The 19,359-nt window shown below is 53.1% G+C and overlaps 1 protein-coding gene across 3 annotated transcripts in view; it reads left to right on the top strand.

Annotated features, from left to right (window-relative positions):
* The first annotated feature begins 1,673 nt into the window (after window positions 1-1,673).
* Window positions 1,674-19,359, top strand: part of LOC119564389 (peptidoglycan recognition protein 3) — a 95,948-nt gene continuing 78,262 nt past the window's right edge. Inside the window, exons 1-3 of one of the 3 annotated variants that reach the window (XR_006287241.1) lie at window positions 1,674-4,523; window positions 5,412-5,483; window positions 6,658-7,111. The gene's annotated coding sequence lies outside the window, so the exon portion shown is untranslated. Of the gene's footprint in view, window positions 4,524-5,411; window positions 5,484-6,657; window positions 7,112-19,359 lie in introns of those variants that run through there. The other 2 variants (XR_006287242.1, XM_043534761.1) reach the window with 2 other exon arrangements.

Raw genomic sequence — 19,359 nt, 5'->3', positions numbered from 1 at the left:
GGAGGGACTCACCATCAACTAAGTAGCACTCGCTAGGCAAGGGTCATGGGTTCCAAAACTCTGCGAACTGAGAGAGGCTGGGGATAAGTATTAATACTTGGTGGCATGGGCCCCTTGGTGAGGGCCTTACATGCTAATTGCACTTCCTCCTCTCTCCACTGTGGAATATCAGAGCTAATTTTGATTTCATTAGAAGTCTAGTTACAGGCTGCTGAGCTCACTTTGGGCTAACAGTGCACCAGCACTGAGGCTCCCCTACTACAAGCTGAATTCACCTAAGAGCTGAAATCACTGAGCGTTGTGTTAAGTAGTGGGGGAGCCTGAAGATATATTGTGGAGCAGTTTGCGGGATGGCTGGATTGCCTTGTGGACAGGCTGGTGGAGCAGTTCGTAGGATGGCGGGAGCTGCTGGTGGGATGCGGAGCAATTCGTGGGCCGCGAAGCGAAGGAGTTCGTGGGGCGGCTGGCGGAGCGGAGCAGAGCGAAGCGAAGGCCTATGGAGCTGTGGGGCGGTCAGCTTCAGATCATGTAAGGTGCCTCTTACCCCCGTCCCATCTCCACCCAGGGTGGGAGGTAAAGCTCCGTAGATAAACTTTTGAACTCTGGGGCTGCCCTTACCAGAGACAGAGACTTTTGGGTCATTGGACTTTTGGGACTTTGGGTGATTTGGGGTTGCTGGACTCAAGAACCAAAGGGAAAGGGGCATGCCCCAAATTGCTTGGGGTGGGGTTTTTTTGCTCATGGATTGTGTTATGAATCCTGTTGGTGGTGTTTCCCCAACATAATGCCACATTGTTTCTCTCTGTTATTAAAAGGCTTTTTGCTACACTCAGACTATGTGATTGCGAGAGGGGAAGTATTGCCTCTTGGAGGCGCCCAGCGGGGGTGGTATATATTTGTCCCAGGTCACTGGGTGGAGGCTCGAGCCGGTTTGCATTGTGTTATTGGATTGGATCCCCTAGATATTGAACCCGGCCCTTGTTGCTGCCAACTCTGACGGGCAGAAGGGTTACACAAGCAGTGGCAAAAGACATCACGGGGATCAGTCTGTCGTTTACATCAACGGGTGCAAGGTTTGGTTCAGCAGACTCGGTAATGGATCTGCCTTTCTGTTTGGGCGCTGTACTAATAACTAATAAATACTGGCCGGGGCTTGGGTCCTTGAGGTCTCTTTAAGTAGGAAGTAAGATTGAAGCTGAATTGGTAATAAATCTGCTTCCCTGGGGGATCCTCCAACCCAAGTTTACTGGCTGGAACCGGACCGGGCAGGGTCACAACCTCTGTGTCGGGAGTAAAGACCTAGCCGTGTGTGGAGACTCTGGCTGGGACGGTCTAGGGGCCTACAGGGGAGGGGAAAAGTTTGAAGAACAGATGTAAGATTAGATCCAGCAAAACGTTAACTCCATCAAGAGTAAAATGAGGGCGAAGAATGGCCCAAATAGTAAAGGAGGGCTTGGATTGTTTGTAAAGAAACGTGCTGTTACGCATGGAGGTTCTGGGGCCGCACCGCGTCCGGCCGGCCCGTGGGATCACACGTGTGCGCTGCTTGTCTCTGAGGCTGGCCAGAGAGTGGAGGGGAAAGCGTGACCCGGGGCGGCAGCTCAGCATCGGGCGCGCGAGGCTTTTAATCAGCAGCTTAAGGAAGTGACAGAAAATGCTCAGAAAGGGAAGCCGCAGAATGGGGAAGTCAACGGGCGGCTGGCGAGCGCCACAAGGAAAGGGGAAGGCGGGCGAGGGGAAGGAGCCGAGGAGACGGTGCAGACGTGGGGTTGTCAGAAACGGGCGGAGGACGGTGGAAGGGCTCATCGGCCAGCACAGGAGCAATTGGCTGCGGAGACACTGGGAGCACCGGGGAAGCCGGCTGAGTGCAAGGAGGACCCGGAGGATGTGATGGAGCAGGACAAGCCTCAGCGTTAATAAGGCAGCCGAGCCGTGTCGGAAGTTAAGAAAATGAACTGCGTGCTGGAAGGAAAAGGTTTGGGGGCACCCAGGGTAAGGAGGGGCGTGGAAGAGATCGGCCCAGGGGCTCTAGAGAGAACTGGGGCAGGAGGCTGCCAGCCGACCGGGCGGGTTTGTGAAGGCCAGGTGCTGGCGTGATGGCAGAATGCTTCTTAAACACAACATTGAAACGTGACATTGTGACAGGCCATGGCAGAAAGGCCAGGCAGGGGAGAAACTTGTCCAGGCACTAAGTCAATGGGTTCCCCAAGGGTGCCGGACAGCACCTGGTTCCACCCAGTTCTGTAGGGGGAGATGGGCCAGAGACAGCAGTTTCCTCCCAGACCCTGCACAAAGCAGGTTGGACGAAGTATGGGTATTTTCGGAGTTCACTGTATTCCAAATGCGAATGGGTCTGGAGTCTGGGACGTGATTCCTCTGGGGGAGACGTGACTCCAGCAAACCCTGGGAAGGGTCAGGACTGTCACAGGACACTTGTAAAGCAACCGACCAGCCAAGGAGGAGCTGTTGGGCCAAACAAAGCAATGGGTTTCTAGGAAATCCCTGTGGGGTGGGGATGCAAATTCCCACCTCTGCCCCCGGCCTTTCAAAGTGATGCCCTGAGGAGTGAGCCAGTGGCTGCGAATGACCTGTTCCCAGATCGAGGGACCGGCCTGCAGCACTCACAGATTCCCAGGGGACGTGTTCACAGCAGAAGCTGTGCTGAGCTTGGAAGCACTGAAAAGCCCCTGGGTGGGTTTGACGGTCTGCATCCCAGCCGGAGCCCTGGCTGGAGTCAGGGGAGGGATCCCTGGTAAGCCTAGTAGCAGGCGGGTGGGTTCACTGATTGGTTTAACCCGTGTTCTCGACAGTGCTGTCACCATAAGCACCGAGGTGCTGCTTGGGGGAAGCTTGGTGGGGCCGAAGCTGTGGGGCTCACGGGGCTTGTAGCCTTGGAGGGGGCAGAAAAGCGGCCGGCTCGGCCAGTCTGATTTGGTGGGGATATCACAGTGCCAACAGGAAACCGGGAAGCCTGGAGCACCCGGCAGGAGGGAGAGCGAGACGGGTCCTGCCCATGAGAGGTGGCGGCTGGCATGCCAGGAGCCCAGGGCGGGTGCCCTGGCTGGCCTACGGAGGCGCAGGACCGGTGCAGTTGCCCTGAGTGGCGACACCGTCATCGCCCCTTCCTCAGCTACATGGAGCTCCGGCCATCTCCTAGCCTGGGGTGGCTACAGCCCCCGCTACTGGGCTGTGAGGCTCACAGCACCTGGCACTCGACTGCCCTTCTCCCGAGCGATCTCACTGGGTTGTGCAAGCGAGGCCGTGTCATTATCTCCACTTCAGAGAGGGAAACTGAGGCACTGGACAGGGCCGGGACTTGGCCAAGGTCACCCCATGGGCAGCCCGCGTCCACACACAAACGCTGTAGGAGTGTAACTGTACCAGGCTAGTTAACACATTACAGCCCCGGTGGGGGTACAATTATAGCCCTGCAACCGGGCTAGAACTATTCCCGGATGAGAAGAGTAGACGGGTCTGACCCTGGTACCAGGCACCTGTATCCTGGTGTCACTGCACACACACTGCTGTTGTACTGGTATAACTGTATCAGCAAAACCGACCCCACCTGGACAAAAGTGTATGGGGTAGACTGGAAACTTTGGGACAGGACTGTGTCTCGCTCTGTGTCTGCAGAGCCTGGCACAAAAGGACTTGGTCACTGTGTGTCTGTGCAGCGCCTGGCACGACGGGGCCCTGATCTCAGTCAGTGTGTGTCTGGGCAGTGCCCAGCCCGACGGGGCCCCGATCTCAGTCACTGTGTGTGTGGGCAGCGCCCAGCCCGATGGGGCCCCGATCTCGGTCACTGTGTGTTTGGGCAGCGCCCGGCGCGACAGGGTCCTGATCTCGGTCATTGTGTGTATGGGCAGCGCCCGGCGTGACGGGGCCCTGATCTCTGTCACTGTGTGTGTATGGGCAGTGCCTGGCACGATGGGGCCCTGATCTGGGTCACTGTGTATCTTGGCAGTGCCTGACATGACGGGGCCCTGTGACTGGCACACAAACCGCCCCCGGAGAGGGAGGGTTTAGAGAACTGCCCTGGGCCCTGGTGGCAGAGTTGCCAAGAGTCCCTTATTACAAGGGACGTCCCTTATCTTTCCATCTCCATCCAACAAGACCGGGAGCTGCTGAGTGCTGCAAAATGCAGCAAGAAAGATGCCTAGCGAAGGCAGGTGAGTCCTGCATGTCGATGATGTTGATGATAATCTCAGGAGGCGAGGTGGCATCGGGGTGCTAAGAAAACACCCCTTGTTTGGTAAATAAAATGTAGGCTTGAGCCCTCAGCCATCCTTTCGGGCAGCTCTGCCCTGCCAAACCCGCAGGGCCCTGCCCGGCCGGAGGAGGAGCTTGGCAGGGAGCAGAGAGCAGCTCCCTTGAAAGGCGCCAGCGGAGGTGAGCAGGGCTGGGATCGGCAGCTCTGCAGAAGGAGACTGGAGGCAGGCCCAGCGGATGCTCTACCTGAGCTGCTGAGAGGGAAGGACTCTGGGCATTTGCAAGGTCGGAGACATCGCCTCAGGTTTGTTCAGGTCTGTGCTTTTCCCTCTGGCTTGGGGAGGCGGCAGGAAGTGACCCAGGAGGGTGACGAGGGGCGGGGGATGACACAGAGCTCTCTGGGGGCAGGGTTCAGCTGCCCGCCTTGTGGCCTGGACGGTGGCTGACGTGCTGTCCCCCCGGTGCGGCGTTCCCCAGCTCCCCAGGCCGGGCTGTGCTCTGTGCCCAGCCTTGCCCACGTTGGGATGAAGGTTCTGCCCCTGGGGTCGCGCTGCCAGGCCAGAATCGCGCCCTCCCCTCGGCGCGCAGTCTGTCGGCCCCGGTGGTGCTGCAGACCCCTGAGCCCTGCTGCACGAGCTCTGCTGGGTCTTCAGCAACTGCAGCCCCCTTGTGAAATCCCCCCCGACTCCTTCCTCCTCGGTGGCTGGGGCTCCCAAACAGCATTGGCAAGACAGTTTATTAACCAGCTACCTGGCCCCACGCCCTGTCGCCTGCCTACGTGCTTATAAAGAGAAGCAGGTGCCGGCGCCCGGAGCTCACTCTGCTCCCAGCTCTGCAGGAACCCAGGTGGGCACATGCCAGCCCCTCTCTGCACCCCACGGGGCGCTGGTCCCCATGAACCAGCTCTGCCCCCCAGCACGGCTCTTCTCCCCACAGCCCAGCTGGGGCTGTTAGTACAGCCAGAGCCACCGCCATGCCCGCCGCTCAAGGGGCTGCCATGGGGACCCGGGGAGCTCGGGGAGAAGGGGGATCTGGGCAGGGACAGGATGCTGCCCCCAGATGATAGTCCAGGCTTGGAGCCCGGGGCAGCCTGAGCTCAGGGGGATCTGCTACCCAGGGGCTCTGGGGGTGTTTGGCTCCAGCCCAGCAGTGCCCCCTCCTGGGGGTGGCAGGCCGACTGTGACGGGCTCGTGTCCCCACAGGGCCGAGCGAGAGGAAGATGCTGCTGCTGACGTCGGTCGTGTGGCTCTTAGCGCTCTGCACCGTGTCACTCGGTGAGTTCGGATCCCCAGGGCTGCGGGTTCAGGGCAGGGCCTGGAATCCCTGAAGCAGCTGAGAACTGAGTGGGGAGGGCAGGGGAAATGGGGCTGGGGAGTGGGAGATCAGGGACAGAGGGGAGGGGTGGGAGAAGCAGTGGCAACACCAGCTGATCCCCAGCTTCTACCAAGGCCCCGTTAGGAGGTTTCATGGTGAGAATGTCCCTGCAGCCTAGACGTCGCCCCCTGGATCGGAGCAGGGCCCATCTACCCCGGTGTCCCGGCTCCAGCAGCGGCCAGTGCCAGATGCTCCAGAGGGAGGCGCTACGCACCCCCTAGTGGCCCATGATGGAATAACCCAGCCACAGGGGAATTTCCTTTCTGTTCCCATCAGTTAGTGGCCCCAAGTCCCAGGGCAGGAACCCGTCCAGTCCCACCCACTGTGAAGCTGGCTGTTCTTGTTCTCCACAGAAACCTCTGATCCGTTGCTGGATCCTGCTCTTGGCATCCGTCTCCCCATGGCTGGACACAGGGGGAAAATCCCCTCCCCCCCATTTCCCTGATCTCATGAGCCCTGCGTGTCCCCATATCACCCTGGGAGCTAGGCTGTTGCTTGTCCATTGTGACTCCTAGATCCTGCCCAGAGCCCGGCTCTCCAGGTGCAGCCCCCAGGCTGAAGCTGGAGCCTACATCCCTCGAGCTGTGACTGTCCGTGGGGCTGGATAAAATGCATTTGGTTTGCCTGGGCCCAGCGCACACTGTAGGACAGTCCTGGCCTCACCAGGCAGAGAGAGCCTGAGCTGGGCACTCGCAGGAAGGCTGCAGCTGGGGACGCTGGGCACCCGGTGCCCCCTCCCAGCTGAGAGCTTGGGGCGAGGGATGGGATTCAGGGAGAGATCTGCCCCTGGGCTAACCCAGCTGGCCTCACCGCCATCCCGCTGGGCTCCGCCACGGTCAAGCTCCCCGTACGAGGGGCACCAGGCTGGGGCACGGGGCCAGGAAATGCAGCAGGTGGGAGGTTGCATTACCCAGCGCAATAAGGGGCGGAGGGGGAGTGACATTGACACGGCCAATCGAGAGCATGGGCAGAGGGGGGGTTATTTATTCAGGCCACAGTCACATCCCCTGAGCAGAGAGGGGCCAGGGGCCAGGGCCCAGGGTGAGATTAACAGGGGGTTACTCTATCCTACAGGGAGAGTCCCCAGCTCTGCTGCCCTGAGCGCTGCCAGGCGCCTGATCCAATGCGCCGTCTCCAGGGGTTTCCTGAGCCGCAGCTTCACCCTGAAGGGGCACCGCAACGTGAACCCGACCAGCTGCCCCGGGAACAGCCTCTACAGGGTCATCAGCCAGTGGCCCAGGTTCAAAGCCTGAGTCCCTGCAGCCTCGGGGCAGCCCCTGCGCCCATCGCTGACCCCATCCGCAGCTTCTGCCTGTTCGAGCAGCACCTCCGCCCCCCAGCAGGGGGCAGCCCCCCGCTTCTCACCTGCCGGCCTGGGAAGGACCCGTTGGGTGGTTCGCACAGTCCTGCAAAGGGGTTTTTAATTCAAGTGTAGTTTGCCTTTAACCCAGCGCCCCAGCAGCTTAGCGGTTGCTTTGCTTGGGAGCTACTGAGCAGTGACAATAAACCAGCTTCTAGCACATGAAAAGTTGAAGTGCTGGGAATCATTTCATCTCCTGTTAAATCATAAGCACCCCCCAGCCGCTGGGCTGGGCTGGGAGAGCTCAGAGGGTGTGATTATGGTCTGTCGGATCCGCACTAAGAGGCCCCACTGCGCTAGGTGCTGGACACACAGAGCATGAGACAGACAGTCCCTGCCCTAAAGAGCTCCCAGTCTAACTAGACCAAGGGTGGGAGGGGAAACTGAGGCATGGGTGGGGAAAAGGGATTTGCCCAAGCTCACAGTCAGTCAGCCCCATGGCTGCAATCCACTGCTCTGCCCACTGGCCTGTGCTGCCTCTCAGTCCAACTGTAAGACAAATAAGGGGGGTGGGGGGAAGGTTAAGGCAGGGGTTCTCAAACTGGGGATCGGGACCCGTCAGGGGGTCACGAGGCTATCACACGGGGGGGTCACGAGCTGTCAGCCTCCACCCCCAAACCCCGCTTTGCCTGCAGCATTTATAATGGTGTTAAATATATAAAAACGTGTTTTTAATTTATAAGGGGGGGGTCACACTCAGAGGCTTGCTGTGTGAAAGGGGTCACCAGTGCAAAAGTTTGAGAGCCTCTGGGTTAAGGGAAACAAGGGCCCCACCCCATGGGCAGGGCTGGCCCTTGACCAAACGGTGCCACAAAGCTTCATTTTTATCGAAGCTGATAGACACTGGTTTTATTTTCAGACTAACTGCCATGTTCTACCGTGAAGAAATTGGTCTGTGCCCCAACCGTGGGTGGGCCAGTGTTAAATAGTGTTACCGCAGGTGAGGGCGTTAGAAGGGGAACCCTCGTCCTTTCGTTCCCAAAGGTGTTGGGGTGACCAGCTGCCTGGCTGCCCCCGTCAGGGCAAGAAATGAAATAAGCGAATGGAGCAACGACCTGGGGCGTGTCCCGTTGCGCTGGCAGCCACAGAGTATGGCAGGATCTGGGCAGGGCACCGCGTCACTAGGATATTGTGTGACAGAGAGGGCCCTACCCAGCAGAAGCTCACACTCGAAGGGTCTGAACTTTGATAGAGTCCAACCCTAACCACTAGACCCCCCTCCTCTCCCAGAGCCAGAAATAGAACCCTGGCGTCCAGGCCTCCCTCCTAAGAACTACGCTAAACCCCCACTCCCTTCCCAGAGCTGGGACTGCAACCCAGGAGTCCTGCTTCCCAACCCCACACATGGTTTCCCACTGCTTTGAGCTAGGATCAGTCAGAGGCTATTCTAACACTGGCTGCCCTCGCTTGGGGGCAAAGCTCAGCAGGTCCCAACAGCATCCGTGTGGCAGATCCACATTCCTCTGGCACTGCCGCACCAGCCTGGCAGCTGGGCACGGTCTCTGGTTAGGAGGTGGAATTTGGGGGCTTGGATACGGAGCCCAGCCACAGCCGTCAGGCTCCAGGCCCAGGTCTGGAGTTTAGATCTCACCTGGGCCTCTAGCGCCTACCGATCCACCATTCTGGTGTGCCCGCCTGGCGCAGGCATCCCCACTCTGGAGCTGCACCCCACAAATCCTCAGGAGAGTAACAACAAAATCTGCAGCTGCCCAAGCTGATCCAAGTCATCTGAGCTTTCGGGGGCCTCCCGTTTGCCCATTTCCTCTGCAGCCCCCAAGTCTATAGTCTTCTCTTATGAGCTGGGTGCATCCTAGTTATTGGCTGGGTTAAACCCCCATTGAGGTTGGTGGGGGTGATTGTGTGTGTGTGTGTGTGAGAGAGAGAGAGAGAGAGAGAGAGAGAGAGACCTTGGAAAAAGCTGGAGAGAGCGATGTTGGGTCTGGTGTTGGCTAAAGAGGCCTGTGTACGTTCTTGGTCAGAGAACAAGGCTGCATCAAAGAAAATCACAGATTCCATCCATTCCTATTTCCATCTGGAAGGTCCCCAGGGTCCCAGCCTTTGACGAACCGCTCGACTTCCTTCTTTAAAGAAGAGGTGACTCAGGCCCTCCCAGGATCCCAGGAATCTGGGCGGTGGGGCTTTTCAACACTCCCCCCCAATAACAGAGCCATGAAACCCATAAGAGTCGGCAACGCGGCCCATTGCAGGGCAGGAGCCTTTGGTGACAGCTGCTGAGCCAGTGCATATGGGCAGGTGGGGGCCACCCGCTAACCCGCCTGATGCGTTTAACAGCCCATCCTGGCTCTAGTGCCCGTCTCGCTAGAGCTGGATCCCGTCAAGTGCTAGGCCCCGATCCAGCCGGGCACCTGTTTCTCCCCACTCTCAGCCCTTTCGGTGCAGGGAAGTGAAGAGTTAATCGGGGCAGCGCCGTGTTATCACAGCAGTGAGTCCCCACAGAGATCCCACCGCTCACACCATCTGTTCCCTTATCTCTCCATATCCTTGTCCCGCATCTCTCAGTGCGGTGCCGCCAGGATTAACCATTAACCAGAACTTGTTGTTTGCTGCCAAATGAAGCAGGACTGAAAAGGGGAACAAGAGAGAGAAAAAGGAGAAGAAAGGCCAATGCAAAGCTGGTGCAGGGTGCTTATTAGCGTGGCACCCGCTGGCATCCCTGGCCCAGGGACTGGTGTCCATAACACCCTGCAATAGGGCTTGGAGACAAGGGCTTGGGGGAGAGGGATAGCTCAGTGGTTTGAGCATTGGCCTGCTAAACCCAGGGTTGTGAGTTCAATCCTTGAGGGGGCCATTTGGGATCTGGGATTTTATGGGATTTTACCATAGTAAAAACAGGAAAATGTTCCACAGTCATTTTTATTAGATTTAACTCATGTTTTAAAATCATCACATAAAGTAAAGTTGGCTACTCAAGCCTACTATGAAGCACTACGTCTACGTCCTTCTTGGTTTCTCCTTGTAATTTTGCAGAACTCTGTTAATGAACTTCTCAAATGAGTGCGTTCATCTGTGGTGGCTTCTCGTGTGTCTGGTACTTCCAGTCCTCCATGATATGCTCATGATCCAGCAGAAGGTGACGTCTTTCAGAACATAAAATTCTGTTCAATGAGGAAAAAGGAACGCTCAGCTGTAGCTGTTGTGACTGGGAGTAGCAAGAGATGAATTCCTACTTCTTTCATCCCAGAAAACGTAGCACAAAGATTGGGTCGAGCCACTAGTGATGATAAAGAAGTTGAAGTCAAATCTTCATTCATTTGTCATATGATATTCCACTCTGTGTTCAAATTCTCTATTCTGTCCTGAGCACCCCCATTGCTGGCAATGCCTCACTCCACTCAACTGTCGGTGTTTTAATAAGACTGGGACGATTCAGTTTGGAAAAGAGACAACTAAGGGGGGATATGATAGAGGTCTATAAAATCATGACTGGTGTGGAGAAAGTGAATAACACAAGAACTAGGAGTCACTAAATGAAATTCATAGGCAGCAGGTTTAAAGCAAGCAAAATGAAGTATTTGTTCACACAACACACAGTCCATCTGTTGAACTCCTTGCCAGAGGATGTTGTGAAGGCCAAAACTATAACAGGGTTCAAAACAGGTCTAGATAAATTCATGGAGGATTGGTCCATCACTGGCTATTAGCCAGGATGGGCAGGGATGCAACACCGGGCTCTGACTGTCCCTAGCCTCTGTTAGCCAGAAGTTGGGAGCGGATGACAGGATATGGATCACTCAATGACTGCCTGTTCTCTTCGTTCCCTTTGAAGCACCTGGCATTGGAAAGTATCTAAAGACAGAATACTGGGCTGGATCATAGGTGCAGTTTGACTTCTATATTTGTGGGGGGCATGTTATGGGACACTGGTTAAGTTTAAAATTGTAATGTCTATTCTTATTCAGATACGCTTACTAAAGTCAGAAGACACCATTGAGATCATCCAGTGTGACCTCCTGCACGTCACAGGCCACAGAACCTGACTCACCCACCCCTGTAACAGACTTCTAAGCTCCGGCTGAGTTACCGAATCCTTAAATCATGGTTTAAAGACTTCAAGTTACAGAGAATCCATGATTTACATTAGTTTAAACCTGCAAGTGACCCAGGCCCCATGCTGCAGAAAAAGGGGAAACTCCCCCACATTTTCTGCCAATCTGACCCAAGAGAAAATTCCTTCCTGACCCCAAATATAATAATCAGTTAGACCCTGAGCATCTGGGCAACATCCACCAGGCAAATACCTGGGAAAGAATTCTCTGTAATAACTCAGAGCTCTCCCCATCTAGTGTCCCGCCTCCAGCCGTTGGGGATTTTTGTTACAGGCAGTCGCCGATGGGACACACACCATTGCAGGCAGTCCTGTCATCCCATCCCCTCCATAAACTTATCAAGCTCACTCTTGAAGCTAGTTAGGTTTTTTGCCCCCACTGCTCCCCTTGAGAGGCTGCTCCAGAACTTCACTCCTCTGATGGTTAGATACTTTCACCTAATTTCAAGCCTAAACCTGTTGATGCCCAGTTTGTATCTATTTGTTCTTGGGTCCACATTGATGCTTAACTTAAATAACTCCTCTCCCTCTCTGGTATTTATCTCTCTGATGTACTTCTACAGAGTAATCATATCTCCCTCAGCCTTCTATTGGTTACACTAACAAAGCCTACAGGGTTCAAAAAAGAACTAGGTAAGCTCATGGAGGATCATCAATGGTTATTAACCTGGATTGGCAAGGATGGTGGCCTTTTTCATTCCCTCTGGGGCACCTGGCATTGGCCACTGTTGGAAGACAGGATACTGTGCTAGATGGACCTTTGGTCTGACCAAGAATGACTGTTCTTATGTTCTCATGGAAGCCAAGCTCTTTGAGTCTCTTCTGAAAAAACTGGTTTTCCATTCCTCAGATCATCCTAATAGCCTTTCTCTCCACCAGCTCCAGTTTGAATTCATCTTTCTTAAATATGGAAGACCAGAATTGCACACAATATTCCAGGTGAGGTCTCACCAGCATGGTCACTTGGGAAACACAGCTCTGTCTGCTGGATACCAAGGCAGAAGAGGTGCATTCATGTAAATGCAGGCTGGTCCTGAAGCCTTTCCCCATTCCTCCCCATCCTCCGCCCATCACGAGCTGTCAGGGAAGAGCTCATTCAGACCTTGATAACAAATCATAATTTGAAATTATGAGGTTGGGCAATTTTGCCGAAACAAATGTGCCAACGCTGACATAAAAAACAACAGCTGTAGCTCCTGTCTGCAGGGCCCTGGCCCTTTACAGCACTATGACCGCTGATAATGGCCCTCGGCAAACAGCTTGTAAATGTCTCCGAGGTGTTTGTGGAGAGGCTGGGCTTGTGGGGGTGTGGGGAGGGATGGGACGGGTACAGCAGAAAAAGGTGGAACTCCCCCACGTTCTCTGCCAATCTGACCCAAGGGAAAAGTCCTTCCTGACCCCAAAGATGATGATCAGTTCGACCCTGAGCATGTGGGCAACATCCACCAGGCAGATATCTGGGAAAGAATTCTCTGTAATAACGCAGAGCTCTCCCCATCTAGTGTCCCGTCTCCAGCCGTTGGGGATTTTTGCTACAGGCAGTTGCCGATGGGACACACACCAGTGCAGGCAGCCCTGTCATCCCATCCCCTCCATAAACTTATCAAGCTCACTCTTGAAGCTAGTTAGGTGTTTTGCCCCCTCTGCTCCCCTCTGCTCCAGAACTTCGCTCCTCTGATGGTTAGAAACTTTCACTTAATTTCAAGCCTCAACTTGATGGCCAGTTTGTATCCATTTGTTCTGGGGTCCACATTGATGCTTAACTTAAATAACTCCTCTCCCTCCCTGGTATTTATCCCTCTGTTGTATTTCTACAGAGTAATCATATCTCCCTCAGCCTTCTATTGGTTACACTAACCAAGCCTACAGGTAAGTAAAAAAGAACTAGGTAAGTTCATGGAGGATAGGTCCATCAATGGCTATTAACCAGGATTGGCAAGGATGGTGGCCCTTTTCATTCCCTCTGGGGCCCCTGGCATTGGCCACTGTTGGAAGACAGGACACTGGGCTAGATTGACCTTTGGTCTGACCAAGAATGACTGTTCTTATGTTCTCACGTAAGCCAAACGCTTTGAGTCTCTTCTGAGAAAATTGGTTTCCATTCCTCAGATCATCCTAGTAGCCTTTCTCTGCACCTGCTCCAGTTTGCATTCATCTTTCTTAGACATGAGAGACCAGAACTGCACACACTATTCCAGAGGAGGCCTCACCAGTGCCTTGTATAACGGTTCTAACACTTCCCTGTCTCTGCTGGAAATCCCTCGCCTGATGCACTCCAGGACCACATTAACCTTTTCCTGGCTGCATCACATTGACGGCTCATAGTCATCCTGTGATCAACCAATACACCCAGCTCTTTCTCCTCCACTATCACTTCCAAAAGTCCCCAGCTTAGAGCAAAAATTCTGGTTGTTAGTCCCTAAATGCATGGCCTTGCACTTTGCACTATTAAATATCATCCCATTTCAATTACTCCAGTTTACAAGGTCATCCAGTTCTTCTTGTATGGTATTCCGGTCCTCCTCGATATTAGCAATTCCTCCCCACAGGCAGGCATCCGATGAAGTGAGCTGTAGCTCACAAAACCTTATGCTCAAATAAATTTGTTAGTCTCCAAGGTATCACAAGTACTCCTTTTCTTTTTGCGGATATAGACTAACACGCCTGCTACTCGGAAACCTCCCCACTTTGTGTCTTCTGCAAATCTGGTAACAATGTGTTTGTGGAGAGGCTGGGCTTGTGGGGGTGCGGAGAGGGATGGGACGGGTGCAGCAGGATGCAGCCTCCTCTGGGGAGGGAAGGGCTCCTACGCCTCCCCCTGCAAAGCTCTCCCTGTGCTGGCTCCCCCCAGATCTCCAGCAGGGAGATGGGTTGCAGGGTGCACCCCCAGCCAGGGGCCCCCAGATCATTGCTCAGCTGCTGGGCACCTGGACCCTGCAGCCAACACCCATCAGCGGGCCCTGCCCAGGGCGGTTTCACTGTGGTGGTGGTTTGATCCTGCTCTCACTAGCTAATTGAAGCCAGGGATCCACCCCCTGAGCAAACAGCAGCTGCTGATGTAAAAGGCTTGATAGCAGGCGGGGAGCTCCCTGCTCAAAGGGGGGCACCTCACTGCAGGGCTGGAGGCTTGGGGCTGGATGCTGCTCCTGGTGGGAAGGTGCAACCCCTATTGTGGTCCTGGTGAATTTAGGCTGCCGGTTAACCATTAACCCTGCTGCAGTTAGCTCTGGCTGGGAGCGTTGCCAGCACCCACGGGCAGGCTGGGGTTGCCGAACTGCTGGGAGGTGGCCACCACCTTCCTCCAGGGCCTCACGTCTTCCTCCCCTGTTCTGGAGGTGGCTTCAAGCCCATCTCCAGATGGATCATTAGTGCCCTGGCAAGGTACATACAGCGATGTACGTGGATCCCTGTACAGACGGGATCCACGTACTGGAGAAGTTGCCCAGGAAACTGAATCCCAGTGACCTTGGAAAAAGCTGGAGAGAGCGATGTTGGGTCTGGTGTTGGCTAAAGAGGCCTGTGTACGTTCTTGGTCAGAGAACAAGGCTGCATCAAAGAAAATCACAGATTCCATCCATTCCTATTTCCATCTGGAAGGTCCCCAGGGTCCCAGCCTTTGACGAACCGCTCGACTTCCTTCTTTAAAGAAGAGGTGACTCAGGCCCTCCCAGGATCCCAGGAATCTGGGAGGTGGGGCTTTTCAACACTCCCCCCCAATAACAGAGCCATGAAACCCATAAGAGTCGGCAACGCGGCCCATTGCAGGGCAGGAGCCTTTGGTGACAGCTGCTGAGCCAGTGCATATGGGCAGGTGGGGGCCACCCGCTAACCCGCCTGATGCATTTAACAGCCCATCCTGGCTCTAGTGCCCGTCTCGCTAGAGCTGGATCCCGTCAAGTGCTAGGCCCCGATCCAGCCGGGCACCTGTTTCTCCCCACTCTCAGCCCTTTCGGTGCAGGGAAGTGAAGAGTTAATCGGGGCAGCGCCGTGTTATCACAGCAGTGAGTCCCCACAGAGATCCCACCGCTCACACCATCTGTTCCCTTATCTCTCCATATCCTTGTCCCGCATCTCTCAGTGCGGTGCCGCCAGGATTAACCATTAACCAGAACTTGTTGTTTGCTGCCAAATGAAGCAGGACTGAAAAGGGGAACAAGAGAGAGAAAAAGGAGAAGAAAGGCCAATGCAAAGCTGGTGCAGGGTGCTTATTAGCGTGGCACCCGCTGGCATCCCTGGCCCAGGGACTGGTGTCCATAACACCCTGCAATAGGGCTTGGAGACAAGGGCTTGGGGGAGAGGGATAGCTCAGTGGTTTGAGCATTGGCCTGCTAAACCCAGGGTTGTGAGTTCAATCCTTGAGGGGGCCATTTGGGATCTGGGATTTTATGGGATTTTACCATAGTAAAAACAGGAAAATGTTCCACAGTCATTTTTATTAGATTTAACTCATGTTTTAAAATCATCACATAAAGTAAAGTTGGCTACTCAAGCCTACTATGAAGCACTATGTCTACGTCCTTCTTGGTTTCTCCTTGTAATTTTGCAGAACCCTGTTAATGAACTTCTCAAATGAGTGCGTTCATCTGTGGTGGCTTCTCGTGTGTCTGGTACTTCCAGTCCTCCATGATATGCTCATGATCCAGCAGAAGGTGACGTCTTTCAGAACATAAAATTCTGTTCAATGAGGAAAAAGGAACGCTCAGCTGTAGCTGTTGTGACTGGGAGTAGCAAGAGATGAATTCCTACTTCTTTCATCCCAGAAAACGTAGCACAAAGATTGGGTCGAGCCACTAGTGATGATAAAGAAGTTGAAGTCAAATCTTCATTCATTTGTCATATGATATTCCACTCTGTGTTCAAATTCTCTATTCTGTCCTGAGCACCCCCATTGCTGGCAATGCCTCACTCCACTCAACTGTCGGTGTTTTAATAAGACTGGGACGATTCAGTTTGGAAAAGAGACAACTAAGGGGGGATATGATAGAGGTCTATAAAATCATGACTGGTGTGGAGAAAGTGAATAACACAAGAACTAGGAGTCACTAAATGAAATTCATAGGCAGCAGGTTTAAAGCAAGCAAAATGAAGTATTTGTTCACACAACACACAGTCCATCTGTTGAACTCCTTGCCAGAGGATGTTGTGAAGGCCAAAACTATAACAGGGTTCAAAACAGGTCTAGATAAATTCATGGAGGATTGGTCCATCACTGGCTATTAGCCAGGATGGGCAGGGATGCAACACCGGGCTCTGACTGTCCCTAGCCTCTGTTAGCCAGAAGTTGGAGCGGATGACAGGATATGGATCACTCAATGACTGCCTGTTCTCTTCGTTCCCTTTGAAGCACCTGGCATTGGAAAGTATCTAAAGACAGAATACTGGGCTGGATCATAGGTGCAGTTTGACTTCTATATTTGTGGGGGGCATGTTATGGGACACTGGTTAAGTTTAAAATTGTAATGTCTATTCTTATTCAGATACGCTTACTAAAGTCAGAAGACACCATTGAGATCATCCAGTGTGACCTCCTGCACGTCACAGGCCACAGAACCTGACTCACCCACCCCTGTAACAGACTTCTAAGCTCCGGCTGAGTTACCGAATCCTTAAATCATGGTTTAAAGACTTCAAGTTACAGAGAATCCATGATTTACATTAGTTTAAACCTGCAAGTGACCCAGGCCCCATGCTGCAGAAAAAGGGGAAACTCCCCCACATTTTCTGCCAATCTGACCCAAGAGAAAATTCCTTCCTGACCCCAAATATAATAATCAGTTAGACCCTGAGCATCTGGGCAACATCCACCAGGCAAATACCTGGGAAAGAATTCTCTGTAATAACTCAGAGCTCTCCCCATCTAGTGTCCCGCCTCCAGCCGTTGGGGATTTTTGTTACAGGCAGTCGCCGATGGGACACACACCATTGCAGGCAGTCCTGTCATCCCATCCCCTCCATAAACTTATCAAGCTCACTCTTGAAGCTAGTTAGGTTTTTTGCCCCCACTGCTCCCCTTGAGAGGCTGCTCCAGAACTTCACTCCTCTGATGGTTAGATACTTTCACCTAATTTCAAGCCTAAACCTGTTGATGCCCAGTTTGTATCTATTTGTTCTTGGGTCCACATTGATGCTTAACTTAAATAACTCCTCTCCCTCTCTGGTATTTATCTCTCTGATGTACTTCTACAGAGTAATCATATCTCCCTCAGCCTTCTATTGGTTACACTAACAAAGCCTACAGGGTTCAAAAAAGAACTAGGTAAGCTCATGGAGGATCATCAATGGTTATTAACCTGGATTGGCAAGGATGGTGGCCTTTTTCATTCCCTCTGGGGCACCTGGCATTGGCCACTGTTGGAAGACAGGATACTGTGCTAGATGGACCTTTGGTCTGACCAAGAATGACTGTTCTTATGTTCTCATGGAAGCCAAGCTCTTTGAGTCTCTTCTGAAAAAACTGGTTTTCCATTCCTCAGATCATCCTAATAGCCTTTCTCTCCACCAGCTCCAGTTTGAATTCATCTTTCTTAAATATGGAAGACCAGAATTGCACACAATATTCCAGGTGAGGTCTCACCAGCATGGTCACTTGGGAAACACAGCTCTGTCTGCTGGATACCAAGGCAGAAGAGGTGCATTCATGTAAATGCAGGCTGGTCCTGAAGCCTTTCCCCATTCCTCCCCATCCTCCGCCCATCACGAGCTGTCAGGGAAGAGCTCATTCAGACCTTGATAACAAATCATAATTTGAAATTATGAGGTTGGGCAATTTTGCCGAAACAAATGTGCCAACGCTGACATAAAAAACAACAGCTGTAGCTCCTGTCTGCAGGGCCCTGGCCCTTTACAGCACTATGACCGCTGATAATGGCCCTCGGCAAACAGCTTGTAAATGTCTCCGAGGTGTTTGTGGAGAGGCTGGGCTTGTGGGGGTGTGGGGAGGGATGGGACGGGTACAGCAGAAAAAGGTGGAACTCCCCCACGTTCTCTGCCAATCTGACCCAAGGGAAAAGTCCTTCCTGACCCCAAAGATGATGATCAGTTCGACCCTGAGCATGTGGGCAACATCCACCAGGCAGATATCTGGGAAAGAATTCTCTGTAATAACGCAGAGCTCTCCCCATCTAGTGTCCCGTCTCCAGCCGTTGGGGATTTTTGCTACAGGCAGTTGCCGATGGGACACACACCAGTGCAGGCAGCCCTGTCATCCCATCCCCTCCATAAACTTATCAAGCTCACTCTTGAAGCTAGTTAGGTGTTTTTGCCCCCTCTGCTCCCCTCTGCTCCAGAACTTCGCTCCTCTGATGGTTAGAAACTTTCACTTAATTTCAAGCCTCAACTTGATGGCCAGTTTGTATCCATTTGTTCTGGGGTCCACATTGATGCTTAACTTAAATAACTCCTCTCCCTCCCTGGTATTTATCCCTCTGTTGTATTTCTACAGAGTAATCATATCTCCCTCAGCCTTCTATTGGTTACACTAACCAAGCCTACAGGTAAGTAAAAAAGAACTAGGTAAGTTCATGGAGGATAGGTCCATCAATGGCTATTAACCAGGATTGGCAAGGATGGTGGCCCTTTTCATTCCCTCTGGGGCCCCTGGCATTGGCCACTGTTGGAAGACAGGACACTGGGCTAGATTGACCTTGGTCTGACCAAGAATGACTGTTCTTATGTTCTCACGTAAGCCAAACGCTTTGAGTCTCTTCTGAGAAAATTGGTTTCCATTCCTCAGATCATCCTAGTAGCCTTTCTCTGCACCTGCTCCAGTTTGCATTCATCTTTCTTAGACATGAGAGACCAGAACTGCACACACTATTCCAGAGGAGGCCTCACCAGTGCCTTGTATAACGGTTCTAACACTTCCCTGTCTCTGCTGGAAATCCCTCGCCTGATGCACTCCAGGACCACATTAACCTTTTCCTGGCTGCATCACATTGACGGCTCATAGTCATCCTGTGATCAACCAATACACCCAGCTCTTTCTCCTCCACTATCACTTCCAAAAGTCCCCAGCTTAGAGCAAAAATTCTGGTTGTTAGTCCCTAAATGCATGGCCTTGCACTTTGCACTATTAAATATCATCCCATTTCAATTACTCCAGTTTACAAGGTCATCCAGTTCTTCTTGTATGGTATTCCGGTCCTCCTCGATATTAGCAATTCCTCCCCACAGGCAGGCATCCGATGAAGTGAGCTGTAGCTCACAAAACCTTATGCTCAAATAAATTTGTTAGTCTCCAAGGTATCACAAGTACTCCTTTTCTTTTTGCGGATATAGACTAACACGCCTGCTACTGGGAAACCTCCCCACTTTGTGTCTTCTGCAAATCTGGTAACAATGTGTTTGTGGA

This window comes from Chelonia mydas, chromosome 23, assembly GCF_015237465.2.
Source record: "Chelonia mydas isolate rCheMyd1 chromosome 23, rCheMyd1.pri.v2, whole genome shotgun sequence".
NCBI lineage: Eukaryota > Metazoa > Chordata > Testudines > Cheloniidae > Chelonia > Chelonia mydas.
This window is presented reverse-complemented; position numbering and strand designations above follow the sequence as displayed.